This window comes from Cyprinus carpio, chromosome B22, assembly GCF_018340385.1.
Source record: "Cyprinus carpio isolate SPL01 chromosome B22, ASM1834038v1, whole genome shotgun sequence".
NCBI lineage: Eukaryota > Metazoa > Chordata > Actinopteri > Cypriniformes > Cyprinidae > Cyprinus > Cyprinus carpio.
The window spans coordinates 9,452,177-9,474,736 of NC_056618.1; the positions used below are offsets into that span (position 1 = coordinate 9,452,177).

Genomic DNA, 22,560 nt, shown 5'->3' on the forward strand with positions numbered 1-22,560 from the left:
TTTTTTTATTCCTAGCTATGAGAGACTTTTTAACTCCAAATAGCCACACTATGTCGTCATCTTTATGTGTTTGAGATTCAATGTTTAGAACGACAGAATCTCCCCTCCATCACTGACAATGACTCACCAAACACACCTGATAAACAAACAGATTTCACACTGATTAATGCTTCTAATATACAAAACCAATAGATAGATAGATAGATAGATAGATAGATAGATAGATAGATAGATAGATAGATAGATAGATTTATATCTTACCAATCAGATGCCACCAGCACAAACAGAACATAACAATCACATGAAACATTTCTGTGAAAATGACTGAAGATGAATGTACTCTCACCTATATTGAGATGAGTACTGACAACCCAGTGTATTAGCGCGCTACTACCACTGCATGTGGCAATGAATAACCTTTTGCAGAGTAGTGTGGAGCATGTGAGAAGCCACACAGACTATTAATTCTTTCTTTGTGGTGCATATATACACTGCTCCAAAAAAATAAGGGAATACTTAATCGTTACAGTATAACACCAAGTCAGTTAAACTTCTGGGATATCAGTTTGTCCAATCATAAGTGATTGTGAAATAGTTTAACATGCTTTGGTGCAAAAATTAAAGTGACAACAGGTTCAATGGAGAGACAACAGCAAGGCTGTTTCCATTAACTGTTGTCACAAAATTATATAACTTTTTTTAAAGCCACTTTATGTAGAAGGAGAGGGATTTTGGAAGTTGCCAGACAGCATTTTCAGACAGCATACACCATTTCCCAAAAGTAGTTCTCTAGCTATGTTAAACATGACCAATTAGATGGGTGAAAATTGCTGAAATATTTCATAATTTCATGCTATTTTTAAATAATTTTAGAGTGGTTTTTATATCAATTATGAATTTTATTTTTTGATTGGAAAATAAAAATATATAGTTGTTAACTTCTGCCATCTCAGATTGTGACTTTCACTTGTGCATCTTCTGAGTCAAAATGAAAACTTCTGTGGTTGGTTTTCTGTAGAGTTGTGGTTTGAGTTGTGCAGACAGCTTGACTTCACTCACTCTGTCTTGTTTATCCATCCCTGTCCACCCGGTGAAGAGCTAATACCCACACAAAACAGCTTTAGAGTCAGATAAGTGCTGAATTTGTTGAAGTTGAAATGCTGAATCCGTCAAAAACAGTCAGTGCATTTATTGTAGCATCAGTCATAGTCCCACAGTAGCTAAAACCCCTCTGACTCCACTTGCTGCAGTAGCCACGCCCTAAACTCACGCTATTGGTTGAGCTAGAGAGAGATTGACAGATCTGAGCAGATTGCTCTCAATCTTTTGATGGTGTCTGGGAGGCTCAATGTTCACACTTTTGAGGAAGATAAACTCATGAATAGCAAACTTGTCCATTAAGTTAAGAGAAAGTATTTTACCATAGAAACCTTATACTTCATTACCAATAAGTCTTTACTGCTACTGTATCTTTTATTATGACTTATGACTATATGCTGGAATTTTGTCTGGTCCACCTTTCCTCATGTTTTGCACAATGACCTGTAACAATTCTTACTGACTGCTTGAACATAGACCCCCCCCCCTTTTTTTTTCAATAGACTGTTTGCCGTTTTCCTTAGCAGTTCTGTATTCTTTCAGTAATGCAGCCCATTTATCAGCATATCTTGTCTTCTGAATGAGTTCAGTGAAAAGTATCTAAAGTGTGGCATGCAATCATTGAACATGGTTTTTGTTGCTTTTCTTCCAAACTTGTGATTGCATGTTCCCTAACACTAACATGCACAACCAACATGTGCAGCTTCACCAAACTTTGTTTCCCTCATTTTCATATATCAGTCAGATGCACTTGCTGTGGATTATGTGATGAAATTACTGATAAGAAGGTTCTTCTTCACATGTTATGACCTTCATGTGGGTCATATGTAATAGGAAGTCGTGGCCTAGTGGTTAGAGAGTTTGACTCCTAACCCTAAGGTTGTCTGTTAGAGATTGAGGCCTGTGCTGTTTTGTGATATTTACCCTTGAGCAAGGCAATGAACCCATAACTGCTCCCCAGGCGCCGCAGCATAAATGGCTGCCCACTGCTCCGGGTGTGTGTTCACGGTGTGTGTGTGTGTGTTCACGGTGTGTGTGTGCACTTTGGATGGGTTAAATACAGAGCACGAATTCTGAGTATGGGTCACCATACTTGGCTGTATGTCGTGAGTGTCACAGTGTCTAGCTTTCCTGGCATTATCTACACAATGTCAAGTGGGTGTGCTCATGTATAGCCATTAGGGGGCACGCTTCTTAGTTTGTTTGTTTCTCTGGACTTCAGTTTCCATCACACTTTGCCTTAACTATCAAGCCTCATTACATTCAGCTGTGCCCCATTACCTTGTTAACTATGCCACATATAAGCCCGGTTTTCTTTGTCTTTGAATGCTGCTTTATTGTTTTCAGTAACGTATTTCTGTTACTCTGTTTTGCCCTGATTTGGGTCACACTGTTTGTTTTTTGGACTCTTTAATAATGCTGCACTTGGGTCTTCTTGTTTTGGAATACTCTGTGACAGTGAGGCCTCTTCAACGCCTGAGTTTTTGTATATTCATTATGCAATTCTTTGAATTTTTATTAGTTATTTATCTCTTTCTTTTTTAATGTTGTTTGCTAAACTTATGTATTACCCCAATAAATATCTACCTTTAGGTTCATTTAATTTATTTGTTTGTTATGCTGCCCTGTGTCAGGTCAGGTGGTTTGTAAGCCCTTCTCAAAGCCATCTTTACTCCTCTAGATAGAAAATGTCTTCAATGGGTAAAGTAGTTGTAATGCTCGTGGGATACATACGTTTTTACCTTTATCTTTGGATAACAACAACCTCTCTGTCATTTAATGGGACCTGTAACATTTTTATTTGTATATATTGTATATTTATGTTCATATTTATATTTTTTGTATTATACAGTTATGCTTGTTTATTGAGTGAGTGTGGAGTGATATTTTCTATAGGTAAAACACTTGAAGACATTTCACACCATTTCTTCAAGTGTTTTACCTTTTGAAATTGTTTTTGGTCGATTTACCTCGTTTTGACTGTTTTAGAGGCACAGCAAGTTCATGTTTGTTTTCCAGTGATATTTTTACAAACAGCCATGACATTAATAATGAAATATGCTTTTCACATTCAGAATGCAGTTAGAACATCTACCAGGTGCACTAGACTTAAGATGCTCTTCTCATGGTTTTTCCCTTTCTTCATCACCTGAGCTATGCCTTCCTGAGCAACTGGCTAAAGGTCATTAAGCCAGACTAATTTAATGTATTGCCTAATTACAAGTTTTATTTCCTCATAACTGCTTTTGCAATACTCGTGCTACATGATATGTTAATATTTTTTTTTTTATTTTTTTTTTATGTTTAACTTGTTTTTATTAACATATAACTAAAATGATAAACTATTATTTAAAACTACCTTACTTAGCAATGTGCCGTCGGAGTGACAAGTCTGTACTGTAGTCTATACGATATTTTACGTCTTAAAAGCAACAACTGAAAACTATACTACACATTAATCCCAAAAAGCAACACGCCAAAAGACTTACGCCAAAAAAACGTTTTTTGCATGTGCATATTAGAAAAGCTCAGGAAACGTTCACTACGTCATCGCTCTCCGCCGCAGGAGACTCGCAGGTTGTTAGTTTCACTTTTTTTTTTCTTTTTGAAATAACTGCATCGCCATCTAAGCAGACAAACAGAATGCATTTATGAATCAGAATCTGCATGCGTGAGGGGAAAATATACTGAAAATGCAGTTTTTCTTTAATTTGCTTGCATCATTTGTTCAAATAAACACTAATCATTCAAACAAAAATCTTTTTCTCTGTAAAACACTAAATTGATTGTGTCTTTATTAGCGGCAGTCGTTGTAGAGACTACTAGAAAGGAGAGGGGCGCCAACACTGACCTTGCTTACCCCTCGGCAGTTGCACACACTGATCATATCATAAATAAATGAATAAATAACGGCGTCCTTATATGATCTCAGGATTGCGTTTCCCAAAAGTATCGTAAGCTTAAGTACATCGTAGACCCATTGAAACCAATTGAGCTACGATCAACTTAGGCTAACGATGCTTTTGAATGATTTTGATTGTCAACTGATTTGATATAAAAACGTAAGGTGTTTTTGTGTGTGTGTGTGTGTGTGTGTGTGTGTGTGTGTGTGTGTGTGTATACCTATTCATCTGTATAAAATGTATCATGAGTCTATGAAAATCTTTACTTTTGCAATATGTGCAAAGGGGGACAAAATCTAAATCAGGATGTGGTATGATAATATAATCTAAGAGTCTTATGTAGATATGTTTTGTCTGATGAGAGAATGTGAATTCATGATGTTTTTTCTGCGGTTTATTTGCATGTTACATTATAAATCCAGGCAAAAATGTATGTACGCATAATCAGTATCTGTAGAAAATATTTTCACAGCACTTTTTTATATTTTTGTTTGGCTTATTTTAACTTTCTTCTTCAGGTGCTTCAGGTGTTGATACAGTGTTAGTGACAGTGAAGGAAGGAGATTCAGTCACTCTACACACTGATGTTAAAACAAACCTGAGAGATTCAGAGACAGACTGAAGCTGGACAATCAGACATTACTAAAATCACTGGAGATCTCAGTTTTATCTGTACAGATGTTCAGTGTAATGAAGGTACTGAGAGATTCAGAGACAGATTGAAGCTGGACAATCAGACTGGATATCTACAAATCATCAGCAGCACCATCAGTGACAAGATCTTCAGTGAAAACTACTGATCAACAGCAGCAGTGAAAAGATCTTCAGTGTTACTATCAATGGTGAGTCATACAATTTATATATGTTTTGTATTTTTACAGTGATATTCAAGGTTATTTTCTTTACATGTAGTTAGCCTATATCAATTCACATTCAGTAATCTCTTTCCAAACTTGCTGCTTAAGTGCAGTTTGTAGCATTATCTCAGTTTACACTATTCGAAGGTTTGCTTTAAAACTACATTTTCATTGGCAAGCTGTTTTAACAGTTATTTATTTTTCACTACTACAGTAGCTGCAGTTGAGCTAAGATGGAGATGACAGTGTATAATCACGCCATCTCTGATCATCTGATAATCTGTTTTAAATGAGGATTTGATATAAAATAAGTATGTAAAATGTGTTTAAGCACATAATTTTCTTTATGGATCAAAGGTCAAGAAAGGGCTTGTGCAATCACATTCATGTTGATGTTTCTTTCATGTTGTGTAGCTCTTTCATTTTCTATCTCCAAAAACATCCTCCAGCAGCTGTTGGTTTGTGTTTCAGGTGTTTTCTGCTGCTGGACGAAAGTCAGTGATAGAAGGAAAAATCTGTTACTTTAGATAATGAGGAGGAAAAAACCCCAAATGATGAGTTGATGTGGTATTTTAATGATACTCTCATTGCTGAAATCCCTGGAGATCAGAGTAAGATCTGTACAGATGATCAGTGTAAAGAGAGATTCAGAGACAGACTGAAGCTGGATCATCAGACTGGATCTCTGACCATCATGAACACCAGAACCACAGACTCTGGAGAATATAAACTACAGATCATCATCAGGGACAGCAGCTTCAGCATCACCAGAGTGAAGATATTTAAATGTTACTGTTACTTGTGAGTATATAATTCAGTCATTTAGTGCATTTTCTTTTGAAGAGTTTTGAAAGACAGTTCAGTATTTTTGTATCAATTCACTGAGTGATTTAGTTTTGACCTCTTTTGCTAAAACACAACAAATAATGCCATTTATTAGTGAATCCAATTAACAACTGATGACCAAAGTAGAAAAATATCAGTCAATGTATTTTTTCTGTGGGTTACTGTCATTCACTCTCTGGTAATAATGACTGTCTTTAGGTGTTCCAGATTCAGGTCTGTCTTCAGCTGCTGTAGCAGGAATAGTTGTTACTGTTCTACTGGTGGTGGCTGGTGCTGTTGGTGCTGCTCTAACACTTATATTTAAAAAAAAAAAAATCAATAAAATAAAAGTAACAAAGATATCAATTTTTTTTATATAATTAATATTACTATTATAAATAATTATGTTAACTGATTAACATATTAATTGACAGAATCTGAAGTGTCACATGTAGCATATTTTTTTTTGTATTTGCAACTTGTTTCAGAAAGCAAGTGTCTAGAGAAGTGTTTCAAGAATTTTAGATGTGGTATCGGAATTATTAATACTCTACATATAATCAACATAAAATTAAAAAAAAAAAACATAAATATAAGAAAAAAAAAAAAAAAAAAAAAAAAAAAAAAAAACACAATTCTGACTCTTTATTATTTTGTGTGCTTGTGTCTGAAACATCAGTTCTCCTTGTTACTTTTACCTTTTGTGAATTTGTTTCCTTACAGGAGAATTAGCTGGAACTTAATGAGATCGGGCTGATGAAGCTGTCTCTTAAGCCTTATGATCCTTGTCAGCCTTGTGAGTCTCATGAGGCTGGCTGCCATTACAATAATGTAATATTCTTTATAATTTTGAAGCTTTTATTGAATTAAACAATAAGGAGAATCAAGAAAAGATGGAGAGAAGAAAGATCAGCTGAAACTTGCTTCAGAGTAATTGTGTCACAGTTAGGGATATGCAACAAAGATATCTTTAAGGGATAGTTCACCCAAAAATGAAAATTCTGTCATCATTTACTCCCCTCATGCCATTCCAAACCTGTATGAGATGCTTTCTTATGTTGAACATACAAGAAGATATTCTGAAGATTGCTGGTAATCAAACAGTTGGTGGTTGGCATTGACTACCATAGTAGGAAAATAAATAAATATATATATATATACAGTGGGTACGGAAAGTATTCAGACCCCCTTAAAAATATAAATATATATAATAATATATATATATATACAGTGGGTACGGAAAGTATTCAGACCCCCTTAAATTTTTCACTCTTTGTTATATTGCAGCCATTTGCTAAAATCATTTAAGTTCAGTTTTTTTTCCTCATTTATGTACACACAGCACCCCATATTGACAGAAAAACACAGAATTGTTGACATTTTTGCAGATTTATTAAAAAAGAAAAACTGAAATATCACATGGTCCTAAGTATTCAGACCCTTTGCTGTGACACTCATATATTTAACTCAGGTGCTGTCCATTTCTTCTGATCATCCTTGAGATGGTTCTACACCTTCATTTGAGTCCAGCTGTGTTTGATTATACTGATTGGACTTGATTAGGAAAGCCACACACCTGTCTATATAAGACCTTACAGCTCACAGTGCATGTCAGAGCAAATGAGAATCATGAGGTCAAAGGAACTGCCTGAAGAGCTCAGAGACAGAACTGTGGCAAGACACAGATCTGGCCAAGGTTACAAAAAAATTTCTGCTGCACTTAAGGTTCCTAAGAGCACAGTGGCCTCCATAATCCTTAAATGGAAGACGTTTGGGATGACCAGAACCCTTCCTAGAGCTGGCCGTCTGGCCAAACTGAGCTATCTGGGAGAAGAGCCTTGGTGAGAGAGGTAAAATAAGAACCCAAAGATCACTGTGGCTGAGCTCCAGAGATGCAGTCGGGAAATGGGAGAAAGTCGTAGAAAGTCAACCATCACTGCGGCCCTTCACCAGTCAGGGCTTTATGGCAGAGTGGCAAGTCACATGAAAGCCTGCATGGAGTTTGCAAAAAAATACCTGAAGGACTCCAAGATGGTGAGAAATAAGATTCTCTGGACTGATGAGACCGAGATAGAACTTTTTGGCCTTAATTCTAAGTGGTATGTGTGGAGAAAACCAGACACTGCTCATCACCTGTCCAATACAGTCCCAACAGTGAAGCATGGTGGTGGCAGCATCATGCTGTGGGGGTGTTTTTCAGGCTGCAGGGACAGGACGACTGGTTGCAATCGAGGGAAAGATGAATGCGGCCAAGTACAGGGATATCCTGGACGAAAACCTTATCCAGAGTGCTCAGGACCTCAGACTGGGCCGAAGGTTCACCTTCCAACAAGACAATGACCCTAAGCACACAGCTAAAATAACGAAGGAGCGGCTTCACAACAACTCCGTGACTGTTCTTGAATGGCCCAGCCAGTGCCCTGACCTGAAACTAAGACCTGAAAATGGCTGTCCACCAACGTTTACCATCCAACCTGACAGAACTGGAGAGGATCTGCAAGGAGGAATGGCAGAGGATCCCCAAATCCTGGTGTGAAATACTTGTTGCATCTTTCCCAAAAAGACTCATGGGCTGTATTAGATCAAAAGGGTGCTTCTACTAAATACTGAGTCAAAGGGTCTGAATACTTAGGACTATGTGATATTTCAGTTTTTTCTCTTTTAATAAATCTGCAAAAATGTCAACAATTCTGTGTTTTTTCTGTCAATTTGGGGTGCTGTGTGTACATTAATGAGGAAAAAAAAACTTAAATTAAATGATTGCTTTTAGCAAATGGCTGCAATATAACAAAGAGTGAAAAAATTTAAGGGGGTCTGAGTACTTTACGTACCCACTGTATATGGGAACCACCAACTTTGATTACCAGCAATCTTCAAAATATCTTCTTTTATGGTCAACATAAGAAAGCAACTCGTACAGGTTTGGAACGACATGAGGGTGAGTAAATGATGACAGAATTTTCATTTTTGGGTGAACTATCCCTTTAAGTAAATTTGCTTCTCAAGGTAAGAATTTTTTTTTTTGCAATGTATGAAGAGGATTTTACTCCTCATACACAGACTCGTACTGGAGGACACAAGTGCTTTTAAAAGTTTACAATACTCATACTTTAGATGTTTTTAGATGTTTTACTGGTATTGTTGCAATTATTTGAAACAACTGTTATCAGTATATTGGCTAAAGTTTATGATTTAACTACTAACACTAACCCATAGTCATCCATCTTCATTAGAACCAATGAATAGCACATCTCTCTATACGTTCACCTACAGTGGAACCAAAACCACCCTTAATAAGCTAAAAAAGAAGTAGTAGAAATTTAAAGTTGGTAAAACACTTTGCTGAGAGTATGTATGATGTTCAGTGCCTGTAACTGGAAGCATACATAATACAGAATGTGGTAAATGTTGTTACTGTGGCGTTAAACTTGAAAAATACTTGATGTGATGTTTGTCAGAAGAAATAATACAGCACAATTCACACAAAAATGTGTATACTTGATAAACTGATGCTATGAAATTTTAGTAAGTCTTTTTTATCTTCATTGTTGAATGTGCAAAAATGATTAAGTCAATTATTATTATTATTATTATTATTATTATTATTATTATTATTATTATTATTATTTTTTATTAAGAGGTGCTGATTTTATTTTATTTTATTTTTTTTTAAAGAGGTGCTGATTAGTTCTTTGATTCATCTATTCCGATTTTGGGATTTGTCTTTCATATGGTGCTCTTTGTAAATACTGTATGTAATTGGCCTCAACAGAGATGAACTGAAATATTTTCTGGGATGTAATTTACGTGTCAAAGCAAATGTGCTAAACTCTTTTCTAAAGCCTGTAACAGTTTTTTACCTTAAATCAATAAGAAGTGGATTTTTTTATTATTATTATTATTATTATTATTATTATTTTATTATTATTATTTACCAAGGTGTTTTAGTACACTGTTATTAAATATTTTGTGCATTGTACTCTGTTCAGAATATTGTTAGATATTTTCCCTTTCTGTGTTCCTTAATACTACTTTAGCAAACACTAAAAGAACCGTAAAGGAAAACCGGTAATGCAGTTTTCTTTGTTTTTTTTTGCTGAAACAAAAATGAACTTGATGAATCTTTGTATGTTTTGTGTGATAAATATTATTAAAAACACATGATTCACTTATAATCTCTGGAATCGGTGTCTTTAAACTATTTATATATCTATAATATTGTGTTATCATAACCATGGACTAAGCTAACAATGAATCAGTAGTTTTATTTAGATTTAGGGGTCATACTTCATAGTATTTTTCCATTTGCTTTTTTTTTTTTTTTTCAGGTCATTTTTGCGTGTGATGGCCTCACCCACCCGGGTGATTATTTTTTATACATCGTAAAACCTGTAAATGGCAACTTATTGTAAAGTACTAGTAACCAGTATTGTTGGGGGTAACGCATTACAAGTAACTTGAGTCATGTAATCAGATTATGTTTTCATGTAAGTAGTAAAGCAACATTACTTTTGTTTTTTTTACAACAAAATATCTGTGCTACTTTTTTCAAATAAGTAATGCCAGTTACTTTGTCTTCACGTTTATTGTCTGTCAGCTCTGCTGTCCCCATGTTGAGAGAAATCAGGAGTAAGTCAATTATTAATTTAATTTAGAGTAAATTATTTTATTATTGGCTACATTCAAATGAAAATACATGGTTTTGATCTGAATCTTAGTCTATTTTCCAGCTGTATTACCTTCGTTTCCCTTCTATTCTCTAAATTTAAGTTTGTGTATAGTTATCTTTAAATTGGTGTTGTTGAGATGCAAGTCAATCAAGAAGATGAGTTTATGGGTAGTAGATAAGTTTTCTTTGAGGATTACAGACAGGTGGACAAAACTCATCTTAATCTTTCTTATCCTCATCTCTTTTGGCACATTTACTACTCTCTTTATTTGTTTATTTTTTTAATTGCTCAAAATATTTTGCTAGACTAGCTGAATCTTGCACATGAGATGCAGCTACAGACGTGCATGAAGAAGTGAAGATCTCAGAGCGATTCTGAAGTATATACCATTAATGTTCAATTAAAGAAAAATGTACGTTTGTATGTACTGTACATAATGTATGTTTTTAACATTAGGCTCACTTAAGATAAGAACAGACTGGTGCACCATGAGATGAGGGACAGTGAAAATATACTCCTTCCTACAGAGTCTTATAATGACAGACAGGTTAATTTTAATTTAACTTCAGGTCGTCCTGTATGCAGTTCTTCAAAAAATAAATAAATAAATTATATTGCTATATAAGGATTTTTATTTGACAGAAAAAAGATAGCAAAGAAATGATAAACAAATGATTAGCAAACTACTGTATTATGCAGCTCTTTTGAAGCTCTATTTAGCCTGTCATCTAAACAGTATATTAATTATGCCTTCGTCAAAATGTACAGGCCAGCCTTCTTCACACCCCCATACAATGTAACGAGTGGACTTATTCCCTCTATATTGGCAATTTGGGTGTCTCTCTCCACTTTGTAATGTACATTTGACCACAGGAAAAGGCTGGTTGCTCTGACACCACAAACTGCTTTAATAATATTTGCATTTGCTTTTATGAAGGTGTTGAATTCTTTGCAGCCATTTTCAGTTCAGTTCTCTTTCTGATTTCTCTGTTACAATCATGCTCACTCACACATGGACCAAAATGTTGATTGAGGAATTTTTTGATAACAGGGATGTATATCATCTGGTTGACCATAAGCAGTGAAAGAAGCAGCCAAGAGCAGCAGCAGAATCAAAGAAGACGGGTGGATCTCCATGACCTGGTGAACAACACAAACATCAAAACATCTTCTACTGATGTCTGACTTACTAAACCAGTTTAATTGTGATTCATTTGTGCAAGGTTCCCGTCCCTTTGTTTGTGTTTAAGTGTATTGGTCTGTACGTCTGGACAAATTTCTTATAGATCTTATACTTTCTTATAATTTGTAAAGTTCTTACCTTGTTCTGGGAAGATGGATATTTTGTTCTAACAGTTGTCTTCTTTTGCCTGGAGGCTTTACATTTATCAACAGCACCGTTGTGAACGATCCTGGGAGAAACAGACTAAACTTGCTTCAATCCCAGCATCAGACTTCACTGTTGTCCGTCAGTATCGATGGAGGTTTTATTGCAAACCTAAAGTGACCTTTAAACACTGGACAGTTCAAACATGACCTTGGCCATTTAACTGGTTGACGGGAATTACATTCCCTTATATGTTATTTGCAAATATTAAAAAAGGAAAACATGTATGATGTTTCAAGGTGCAGCCTCTACCACAACTGAGCTCCTTTTAGATTTTTAAATGATTTCAAATACCCTTCACTTCAGTATAAAATTTGACCCTCTAACACTAGCACTCTATATTCCGTTTTGTTCTATCTCTATTTTATTTATTTATTTATTAAAAAAATCTAACACTATGGTTCTCTATTCTATTTCAATTCTACTTGTGTTCTTTTGAAATATTGTAAAAAAGAAAATAATCACTTTCACACTCTTAACAATAATCTCTCTATTCTGTTTCCATTCTATCTACTTTTTATTTTTGTTCTATTTATTTTATATATGACAGAATTTTTAGCCAGGGACCCAGACTAACTGCAAATTGTCACAGCAGTTATATATATATAATTGCTCTTTTGTTGGTTTGATTGCTTCATTTGTGAGTTACTTGGATAAAAGAGTCTGCTTAATGAATAAATGACCACTTGGAGAACCATTTACTCCAAATACACAAAAATGCTTTTCTTTGTCTTCAAACAATTCATAAATAGCCTACTGATTTATCAATGATTTATTGATCTCATTGTGTGGAGATCCGGCTTACCTCTGTTCACTTTATGTCTGTATTTAACTGCAATGAAGCTGAGTTTAATCTGAGCAGAGAGCATGCTTGTTTGTTTGTTATACCATTGGCGACATTTGCATTCACAGGATCATTCTTTGATTTCTGGAAAGAAAAAAATATAGTCCTACCTAGGGGTTGCCTTCCATCATTTTTTTATCCAAAGTTTACTACTAGTAGGCGTTCACAGATCAGCTGGTGAATCACCATTTTGCATCCCCATGGGTTACGCACATTATTTGCATAAAGATGAATTTGTGTTGCCAGCAGCCACTGTCCTGTATCAGCGGAAAACATCAGCTTATCTGAATGATGTGTGATCGCAGCCTATTGTAGCTATTCAGCGCTATGAGAATCTCATTCACTTGCAAGTGCAAAGGCAAACACATCTTTATTCACCTGTTTTCCATGATGGGTTAAACGTGGTAACTAGACATATGCAACAAATGCCCATTAAACATTTCACACACTCCTTACTCAATATTAGGCCTATTTATTTATTTTTTAAGTGCACTGTCTTTTTGTTTGATGAATTCATTACACAACATATATTTGTGTCTCGATAAGAGAAACACACAGCAAATGAAATACCAACCAAACAAAAACAAATTCTCTTTACATGAATGATGTCATCAGTCACTTTCTCACTGACAGGGGTGAATTCAGGTAAAGTGGACAATTTAAGTTTGATTGTACTGTGCTCAGCGGGTTTGCACTTTCACAGTATGATGGTTCTTAATTAAAGGGACACTGTTTCTCTAAATGATAAAAAGGTTTGGTTGATGCAATATAACACTGGTGGGTGTGGCCTCACGTCAAAGAAGGACTGTGTCATGGGGAAAGATAGAAACTAGAAAACCCTCTGACATGAGATTTTCATTTCTAAATTTTAAGGTTGCTCACTAAATGGAACAAATATTATTGGGACTTTTTTTTTTAATATATAGTTTTCTTGTAAGGTGTTTAAATATTGCTGGCCCACGTTGGCTGACTGTGTTAGATAAAGTGGGCCAATGGGATTCGGGTAAAGTGGGCTGACCTTTAACACTTTGGTAATTATACTCAAATTCATTAAATAAATTGACATTCACTGGTTATTTTATAGTTGACTTGTATAATTTACTTTTTTAGAAAACAGAAATTAGTCTGCAGTCAGGAAATCAATCTGTGGAGTGAAGAAAGGATGAGAGATGCAAAATGTAGATGCAGAATACAGTATAAAGCTTTAAAATATGGACATATATAAATATATGTCAGATGCAGAATCATTTTTGATAAATAAGGGATGGCCCCCCCCCCATTTACCAGGCCAGTTGTCCCACTTTACCTGAAAATATATTTTTTTGGACTTCATGATCTCAAAATGTTTATTGGTATATATCTTGCAAATAGCACTGTATATGAACTGTATTCAAGTATAATAGCTGGACCTTAAAGTTAACAAAAGAAAAAAAGTATCAACATTATACGTTTTGCAAAAATTGTCCCACTTTACCTGAATTAACCTGCTGATTTTGAGTTTTAATCATGCAAAAACAAAAGCACAAAGCCTCTGTGTCAGCAGAGGTGCACCGAACCCCCAACTGCTCCCCGGGTGCCACAGCATAAATGGCTGCCCCCTGCTCCAGGTGTGTGTTCACGGTGTGTGTGTGTGTACTTTGGATGGTTTTAAATAGAGCACGGATTCTGAGTATGGGTCACCAGACTTGACTGTATGACATGTCACTAAATCCCGCTGGAAAATGAAATCAGCATCTTCAAAAAGCTAGTCAGCAGAAGGAAGCTCCAAAATTTCTTAGTAAAAGGGTGCAGTGACTTTGGTTTACATAAAACCCAATGGACCAACAACAGCAAATGACATTGCCCCCAAATCATCACAGACTGTGGAAACTTAACACTGGACTTCAAGCAACTTGGGCTATGAGCTTCTCCACCCTTCCTCCAGACTCTAGGATCTTGGTTTCCAAATGAAATACAAAAACTTGCTCTCATCTGAAAATAGGACTTTGGACCACTGGGAAACAGTCCAGTTCTTCTTCTCCTTAGCCCAGGTAAGACGTTTCTGACGTTGTCTGTGGGTTCAGCAAATTCCTTGACACTTCCGTGTGTGGTGGCTCTTGACCCCAGCCTCAGTCCTTGAATGGATTTTGCTTGACAATCCTCATAAGGCTGCGGTTCTCTCGGTTGGTTTGTGCATCTTTTTATTCCACACTTTTTCCTTCCACTCAACTTCATGTTAACATGCTTGGATACAGCACTCTGTGAAACAGCCAGCTTCTTTGTCAATGAATGTTTGTGGCTTACCCTCCTTGTGAAGGGTGTCAATGATTATCTTCTGGTCAACTGTCAGATCAGCAGTCTTCCCCATGAATGTGTAGCCTAGTGAACCAAACTGAGAGACCATTTTGAAGGCTCAGGAAACATTTGCAGATGTTTTGAGTTGATTAGCTGATTGGCATGTCACCATATTCTAATTTGTTGAGATAGTGAATTGATGGGTTTTTGTTAAATGTGAGACAAAGTCATCACAATTAAAGAAATCAAAGACTTAAACTACTCAGGCTGTGTGTATTGAATTTATTTAATACACAAGTTTCAAAATTTGAGATGAATTACTGAAATAAATGACATTTCCACGCACATTCTAATTCACTGAAATGGACCTGTATTTAGGGTATATTATTAGGGCAGTGTTTTCCCAAGCACGTTCCTGGAGGCCCCCCAACACTGCATGTTTTTCATGTCACCTTAACAAACACACCTGATTCAGATCATCAGCTCTTTAGTAGAGACTCCCAACCTGAACTGGGTGGTCTCAGACAAAGGAGAGATGCAAATGTGCAGTGTTGCGGGGCCTCCAGGAACGTGGTTGGGAACCACTGTATTAGGGTATTAAGCCAGCCTCTAGGAGAAGGGTCTGGCTGCAGACTTGCACTTGCATTCTCAGACTTGCAGTCTCAGACTTGCAGTCTCAGACACTTGCGCTTCCGCTAGTGACATCCGTCTTTTTTTTTTTGTTCTATTTATTGATTACTTTTTGTTTGAATCTCTCATCATTTTACAACAGTAGCCAGGTGGTGTAGACAAGAAAAAAGAACAAAATTACGAAGTCACTTGCACTCTCAGCTACAGTACCTGCGACGTCACTTGCAATTGCACAAATCGTATGTGTTTGCCAGTTGAGACAAGACGACTGTGGTGATTAAACGATTAAAACTAATTTAGTACCGTAACGTACAGGGGTCCTGCAAGAAAAAGACATGACCCGCAAATCCGCGGCCACAGAACGCAGAATATGAACGCAATGCACAGAGTCTCTCATTATAAATAAAACGCATAGCTTAATGGACAAAGACAAAGAAATAAAAAAGCTGTAGACAGTTATTCTATATGGAAAAACGCTTAACGCGAACTTTGTATGTTGCATTTATTCTGGGCTCACCTGGTTGCCTGTACATATTGTTTATGTATATTTTAATAATGAAGAGGAGCATACTTGAGTTTCTTCTTTATCTTCTTAGTCTATTATTATGCCACATATATGCCATGTTTTGCGCCTGTTTTGCCATGTTTTATACATTATTCGTTATATTAATAAACTATATTGAATTTGATATTTGAATAGCATCTTAATACATTAATAAGCCATATTAAGTGTTTATGTTTTCTACGGGAGGAAAACGCTTTAATGAGAGACTTTGCGCATTGCATTCATATTCTGCTGTTTTTTTGGCCACGGATTTGCGGGTCTTTTTTTTTTCTTGTAGGACCCCTGTACGTGATGTCACTAATTTAGTTTTAATCGTTTAATCACCACAGTGTCTTGTCTCCATTGGCAACATGCACGATTTGTGTTGGTTGCAAGTGACGTCGCAGGTAGCTAAGAGTGCAAGTAGCGATTAAAAGCGACTTCGTAATTTAGTTTCTTTTTTTCTTGTCTTCAACACCTGGCTGCTGTTGTAAAATGTTGAGAGATTCAAAAAAAAAAAAATAAATAGAACAAAATATAAAATAAAGACTGCAAGTAATGTCACTACCGGAAGTGCAAGTGTCTGAGAGTGCAAGTCTGAGAATGCAAGTCTGAGAATGCAAGTCTGAGAATGCAAGTCTGAGAATGCAAGTGCAAGTCTGCAGCCAGACCCTTTCGGCCTCTAGCGGCCAGTTGATGAATTACAGTTGAAGTCTCTTCCATGTAGGCTTCACGAGAAAAAGCGGGAGGGTTGCCGCATGGTCGATCCTTGACGCAGTAGCGCAAAGCTTATTCTGTGCTTGCTTGATCTCTTTTTTTTTTTTTTTTTTTTTATGTAGATTTAAGTAGCAAATGAGAGTTGCTAAAAATTAATGCATATATTTTGAGACAAATGTCTTTTTTTTATGATTTTCAGTTTTTGTTTAATATAATTAAAGCAAAAGTTTTTAAATAACGAACGAGTATGTAAAAGTATGGTATTTGGGGTAAAAAGCGTCCCTGCTGTTGGGGCTAAAGGCGCACTTTAATTACATGAAAATTAATAGATGGCTGTCTTTTCCATTTCTTGACATGACATGGTTATATTCAGAGATTAAATATCATATATTATGTTGGGTGTCCATATTAGAGATAATCACCATGTTTAGAATGAAAATATCATATTTAAAAACATGATATTAATCATGTCCTATAATAAAATATAATTTGTTGTTACTACTGTAAATACATATTCAATTACTATTGGGTCTCCTTCTGTACTTTCCAGAATCTTTACTTAGTAAAATGATTTTGTTTCAATATTTTAAAATATATACTTTTTTATATTAACATTTTAATGACAGCATATTTACTGAACAAAAATAAATAATTTTATAACTATAATAACTAAATATGTCTCTTTTTTTTTTTTTTTTTTTTTGCAATTATACATTTTAGGCGCAGTGAAAAGCACATTTTATCTTAAAGATGATTGTAGATGATCATTGTACCCTAATTTGCGATAAAGGTAGTCTGTACTGTATGTATCCAGGCTAAGACGTTTTACACAAGGATCACGTCGAAATGCATTTTGCATATGCATATTAGAAAAGCACGGGAACGTTCACTACTGTACGTCATCTTCCACAGGAGCCCCTCCTTTTTAAGTACTTTCACTTCTAACTGTAGTGAAATTACTGCATCGCCATCTACGCGGAAGAAAAGAACGCTTTTTATAAATAAGAATCTGCATTCAAAAAGGGAGGGAAAAGTGGTGAAAATGAAGCTTCTCTTTAATCTGCTGACAGTGATCTTGTTTTTTCTTCACAATGGTAAGACCTTTATTTGTTCAAATCTCGTTTTCGTTATACACTGATTGCTGTGTCTGTAGGCTAAGCGACGCTGTGAGACTAGGGACAACAACGCCTACCGCGGTTACATATTTCAATCTGTTAATGATAAAACGACCGTAGGCCATGCATAAAAAAAGTTTCTTAAATGATCAGGTCAACTGATTATATATATATAACGTAACATGGCATAATTCGTCAGTAAATGTTAATGTTATTAATAATGTATGTCAAATTTTATTATGAGTCTGAAAACTTCAGACTACTTGTATGAATGCGCAAATATGTATAAAGGGGGCAAAGATATCAGGAAGTGGATTGTTATAAATCATCATCAAGACTGGTATGGTGAAATGTATGTTTGTCTGATCAGTGAATAAAAATGTTCTTATGTTTTGTTAGCATTAATCCAGACATACTTCTCTACCTACATTCTTTATGATGTAGAAAAAACATTTTCACACACTTATAGTATTTTGTTTGGCTTATGTTTTTAATTTCTTCTTCAGGTGTGTCTGGTGTTTATACAGACAGTGTGTCAGTGTTTTTAATGGAGGGAGATTCAGTCACTCTATACACTGATACTGAAACAAACAAACAAGACTGAAGCTGGTGGTATTTTAGTGACATTCGCATTGCTGAAATCACTGGAGATCAGAGTAAGATCTGTACAGATGTTCAGTGTAATGAAGGTACTGAGAGATTCAGAGACAGACTGAAGCTGGATCATCAGACTGGATCTCTGACCATCACAAACATCACAAACACACTTGCTGGAGATTATAAACGACTGATCAACAGCAGCAGTGAAAAGATCTTCAATGTTTACTGTCCAGGTGAGTCTTTAATGAATGTTAAAATACAGTTTATACATTTTTTAAGCACATTGTTAATGTGTTTTGTCTTTTTACAGTTATAATCAGATGCAGTGTGTAGAATGATCTCTGTTTACATTATTAAAAGTTAATTTTACTTTAAACTAAGCCAATTCAATTGACAAGCTGATAGTTTTAATAATTAATTCCAATCATAAGAAGCTCAGCTGGTTTCAGATGAAGTTGACAGTGTCTAATCATGCCATCTCTGATCAGCTTATTATCTGTTTAAAGGTTTAACCCTCTTGTGCTCTTCCATCACTTTTGACTGACATTTTTTTTGTTTTGAATTTTTTAAAAATCACAGCTTCATCAAAACGGTATGAAACTTGGTGACTTTTATTTGGTATTTGGAATGTGAACACAAAAATGAAAAAAAATGAAAAAACTGAGGGGCATGATTTGAGCAGGCTAAATGGTCCTAAAAAAATAGTCACACTTGTGGTCTCCGGTCAAAAAACAATCTACAAATCTGTTGCAATGCAGAAAAAAGTACACAGCAATGACAGGGTGAAACTCTAAAACATCAAGAGCCCTATATCTAACAGCTGCTGCAATATGGCGCCAGGCGTGACAACTAGTGTTTTTTGCTAGTTTTTCATGAGCCCAACACAGTTGTCATTTCACACATCCTGCACCATGTTTGTCTAAATAGCAAGTGCATTTGAACTCTTTTTTTTTTTTTTTTTAATTTTTAATATTTTTTTAATTAAAGAGCGTGTTAGTAATATGCTCCTATTGGCAGGTGCACAGCGAGCCAGTTGTGCTGTCCACCCTTTGCTTATTACACACACAGGGATGTGCAGCAGCACACAAACATTTTTTAAAAATGAAAAACTAAAGGATTAAAATGTAAAAGATTCATATTGTGTACATAATATAAAATGTCTGCATGTCATAATGTATAGTCTTTGCATGTATCAGAATTACGTGCACAAGCAGATCTGTTCCCTCACTAGAGATGCGTTCAGTTTTTCTGCTTGTAAATTCTCCCCATGTAAATTGCGAATCCACCATGGCGCGAGCACAACTGGCTCTTAAAGGGAATGGGAGATGAGACTCTGGTTTATTTCATGTTATGCGCAAAACACACCAATTACTCATTAAGAGAAAATGGAAAACCCTTTTAGACCATGTGCAGGCGTTACAACCATTTTTTTCCATTCTTATAGCAAAAGTGGATTCGGACATGGCTTAAGCGCAATAGAGTGCTAAGGTTGTTAAAATAGGGGCTCCAAAAGTGCAAAACCCACACATACACTCACACACACACACACACACACACACACACACACACACACACACACACACACACACATATGAACTGGTGTGACTGTAACACAGCAAATATTAAAATAAAAGCAATAATTCAACTAAAAGGCGATAAGCTTAAAAATATTTATTATTTTCAATGGGTAGAAATCATAATTATTCCCTAAATATTAATAGTACCATGAAATTATCTCAAAATACAAAATAAAAATAAATAAAATAAAATAAAATAAAATATAGAAACAAAATATGTTACATTGATTTTACTGGGGTGGGGGAAAAAGTTAAATCGTAGGTGTCCGGTCACTTTTGACTGGGAAAACCACAAGTGTGACTCCCAAATGAGGAGCACCAGAGAGTTTAATGAGGACTTAACGTAAAAAAGGATGTAAAATGTGTTTAAGCACAAACCATGCATAAATGTTTCTTTTCAGACTGAAAGTCAGGAAAGGGCTTGTGAAATCACATTCATCTTCATAGTTCATGTTGTGTAGTTTTGTTGTTGTTGTTCTTTTAACCCCAAAAAGATCCTCCAGTAGCTGTTGTTTTGGGTTTCAGGTGTTTCAGCAAAAGTCAAGAAAAATGAGGGAGAATCTGTTACTTTAGATACTGGTGAAATTAAACAAACTAATGATGTGATGAAGTGGTATTTTAATAACACCTTATCGCTGAAAGTCGCTGGAGATCAGATTAAGATCTGTACAGACGATGAGAGATTTAGAGACAGACTGAAGCTGGATCATCAGACTGGATCTCTGACCATCACAAACACCAGAAACCACAGACTCTGGACTTTATCAACTACCAGACCATCATCAGTGACAGCAGCTTTAATATCACCAGAGTGAAGAAATTCAATGTTAACTGTTATTGGTGAGTATAATTTAGTCATTCAGGCATTTTCTTTGAATAATTGGTTTGTGTGTATTGGTTTCTGGACCATTTAGAAAAAGTATAACCATGCACTCAATAACACTTTGACTGATGTTATTAACATGAACATGAAAATCTGTTGACACACAACAGACATGCAATTTATCAGTTAAATCAGTATCATACAACTGGGGACCAAGTTAGAATGACCTAATATCAATGTATGGATTATTAGTTGCTTTCTATTAATTTTCTAATATATTTTCTAATAATGACTCTCTTTAGCTTTTACAGTTTCAGGTCTGTCTGAAGACACGAAAAAGAAACATATGTTTTTCCTGTGCTTGGGGTTTTGTTGGTGCTATTGTTGGTGCTTTTGTTGGTGCTATTGTTGGTGCTTTTGTTGGTGTCAAAGTTGCTGCTGCTCTGAAAATGTTGTGACAATCGCTGCAGGACATATAGGGAAGCACCACAAAGCGTAAGTATTACACAAATCTGATTTAACAAAATATGAGATTTACTGTGCAAAAGATCCTTTACAAGAACACTGGTGTGTGTGTGTGTGTGTTGTGTGGTGTATATATATACATTGTATAATTGTAATTCTTTTTTTTTTATTATTATTACATGGTTGTAACGATTTTAAAATGTGCAATAGTTTTATCTTTTTGCCCTTTATTTTTAGCACTACAGAAGCAAAACAGTCAATGAGGGCAGTGTTAAAACAATCAAAACACACAATAACTACCCAAATAAACTCTATAACAATTAATATAAAAACATTAAAACATTAGGTCAGTTTTTAGAGAGAGTAAGTGTCTTATTAGAAAACAATTATAACAGTTTAAGCATTTTAGAGGTAATACTGAAATCACAATACTTCAGTTTCTGTTTTACTGTAATACAGAAGATGACTGTTTGATGAAGAAGACACTTATCCAGCTCCGAATGACATTCCTTTAAGGGAAATTGAATGCTTACAGGACAATGATGGTAATGTGCCACCTAATCCAGCTCCGAATGACATTCCTTTAAGGGAAATTGAATGTAATGATGTGTCATCAAGTAATCCAGCTGATCTACCTGATCAAGGCAGCATTCCTTTGAGGAACATGGAACAATAATCAGGTTGAGGCTGCCAATAAAACAAAATAACATCATTTTATAATGGTAATACTTTATTGAATTAGAGATTAAAAAGAATTAGGAAATAATGGATTGCCAAAAAAGCACTTATAATTTGAGTATAAGAGAGTAATGTTGTGGAATTATCTATTTCTTGTAGTTTTCACTATAAGACCTATCAATGCAAAACTGTTCTGACATATCAGTTATTTTGTCCCATATGTTCACATCGTCTTATAACTGAACTGATTAAACTGCTTACATGAAGTTGTAAAACAAACATCTGTGATGTTTTATAAGGTGCTGATTAGTTCTTTGATTTTATGTAGAGGTGCTGATTATTTTACTTGGTTTTATTATGAGGTGCGATTATTTGTTTTATTTTATTTAGAGCTGCTGATTATTTGTTCATTTTTAGGTAGAGGTGCATATTATTTATTTGATTTTATGTAGAGGGTGCTGATTATTTGTTTGTTTGTTTGTTTTTTTTTATTTAGAGGTGCTGATTATTTATTCAATTGTATGTAGAGGTGCTTGATTATTTATTCAATTTT

At 35.3% G+C, this 22,560-nt stretch overlaps 1 protein-coding gene and 1 pseudogene across 1 annotated transcript in view; both read right to left on the reverse strand.

The window, feature by feature from the left end:
- The window catches only part of LOC122141471 (SLAM family member 9-like), a gene marked incomplete at its 5' end in the record, with an annotated part of 137,205 nt that overhangs the window by 12,127 nt on the left and 102,518 nt on the right, over positions 1-22,560 (reverse strand). The gene's annotated exons all lie outside the window — the stretch shown is intronic.
- LOC122141696 lies at positions 11,011-11,490 on the reverse strand (annotated as a pseudogene).